Consider the following 2,149-nt stretch of genomic DNA (forward strand, 5'->3'; position numbering starts at 1 on the left):
GCGATCTGCGTGACCAAATCATTTGTTCGAATTGTTCAGAATTTTCTTTAATTGTGGGCCACTGACATGGCGCATTGTCATCCATAAAAATTCCATCGTTGTTTGGCCGGCCGGGGTGGCCGAGCGGTTCTAGGCCCTACAGTCTGGAACCGCACGATCGCTACGGTCGCAGGTTCGAATCCTACCTCGGGCATGGATGTTTCTGGTGTCCTTAGGTTAGTTAGGTTTAAGTAGTTCTAAGTTCTAGGGGACTGATGACCTCAGAAGGTAAGTCCCATAGTGCTCAGAGCCATTTGAACCATTTGAACCATCGTTGTTTGGATACATGAAGTGCATGAATGCCTGCAAATGGTCTCCAAGTATCAGAACATAGCCATTTTCAGTCAATAATAAGTTTAGTTGAACGAGAGAGCATACCATGCAAGTACAGCCCACACCGTTATGGAGGCATCAACAGCTTTCGCAGTGCATTGTTGACAACTTCGGTCAATGGTTTCGTGGCATCTGCGCCACACTCGAACTGTGCCATCAGCTCTTACCAACTGAAATTGGGAACCATTTGACAGGCCACGATTTTTTTGCCGTCTAGGGTCCAACTGATAAGGTCACGAGCCCAGGAGAGGCGCTGCATGCGATGTCGTGCTCTTAGCAGAGGCACTCGCACTGACATAACGGATACGTTCATCGTACATCCCTCATTGACTTCTGCGCTTATTTCACGTAATGTTGCTTGTCTGCTAGAACTGATAACTTTACGCAAACGCCGGCCGAAGTGGCCGTGCGGTTAAAGGCGCTGCAGTCTGGAACCGCAAGACCGCTACGGTCGCAAGTTCGAATCCTGCCTCGGGCATGGATGTTTGTGATGTCCTTAGGTTAGTTAGGTTTAACTAGTTCTAAGTTCTAGGGGACTAATGACCTCAGCAGTTGAGTCCCATAGTGCTCAGAGCCATTTGAACCATTTTTTTTACGCAAACGTCGCTGATCTCAGTCGTTAACTGAAGGCCGTCGGCCACTGTGTTGTCTGCGGTGAGAAGTAATGTCTGAAATTTGCTAAACTAGGCACACTCTTGACACTGCTAATCTTGAATTATTGAATTCCTTAAGAATTTCCGAAAAGGAATGGTTCAAATGGCTCTGAGCACTATGGGACTTAACTGTGCGGCTGGTCCCGGCGGAGGTTCGAGTCCTCCCTCGGGCATGGATGTGTGTGTTTGTCCTTAGGATAACTTAGGTTAAGTAGTGTGTAAGCATAGGGACTGATGACCTTAGCAGTTAAGTCCCACAAGATTTCACACACATTTTGAACATTTTGAACTATGGGACTTAACTACTGAGGTCATCAGTCCCCTAGAACTTAGAACTACTTAAACCTAACTAACCTAAGGACTCACACACATCCATGCCCGAGGTAGGATTCGAACCTGGGACCGTAGTAGTCTCGCGGTTCCAGACTGTAACGAATAGAACCGCTCGGCCACCCCAGCCGGCCGAAAAGGAATGTTCCATGCCTCTAGCTCCAACTACCGTTCTCGCGATCAAAGTCTGATACTTCATTTCTTCCGGCGATAATCACGTCGGACACGTTTCGGTATCAATCACCTGAGTACAAATGACAGATCCTCCAATGCACTGCCCTTTTATACGTTGTGTACGCCATCTGTACCAACGGCCATGCCGCAGTGGTAACACCGGTTCCCGTCAGATCACCGAAGTTAAGCGCTGTCGGGCTGGGCTAGCACTTGGATGGGTGACCATCCGGTCTGCGGAGCGCCGTTGGCAAGCGGGGTGTACTCAGCCCTTTTGAGGCAAACTGAGGAGCTACTCGATTGAGAAGTAGTGACTCTGGTCTCGGAAACTGACATACTGCCGGGAGAGCGGTGTGCTGACCACATGCCCCTCCATATCCGCATCCGGTAATGCCTGTGTGCTTAGGATGACACGTCGGCCGATCGGAACCGCTGGGCCTTCATAGCCTGTTCGGGCGGAGTATAGTAGTATAGTACGCCATCTGTACATGTACATTTCTCTATCCCATGACTTTTGTCACTGCAGTGTAATGCATAATTAATCTCTGATGGGAAAGAGTTACTCAAACATATGTTAACTGTTTCAACGCCTAGCAAACCCACTCATTATACACGTTCTCCAT

General features: G+C 48.7%; 1 pseudogene; it reads left to right on the plus strand.

Moving 5' to 3' along the window:
* The first annotated feature begins 1,661 nt into the window (after positions 1 to 1,661).
* Positions 1,662 to 1,779, plus strand: LOC126189779 (5S ribosomal RNA; annotated as a pseudogene).
* The last annotated feature ends 370 nt before the right edge of the window (positions 1,780 to 2,149 follow it).

Source organism: Schistocerca cancellata, chromosome 5, assembly GCF_023864275.1.
Source record: "Schistocerca cancellata isolate TAMUIC-IGC-003103 chromosome 5, iqSchCanc2.1, whole genome shotgun sequence".
Lineage (NCBI taxonomy): Eukaryota > Metazoa > Arthropoda > Insecta > Orthoptera > Acrididae > Schistocerca > Schistocerca cancellata.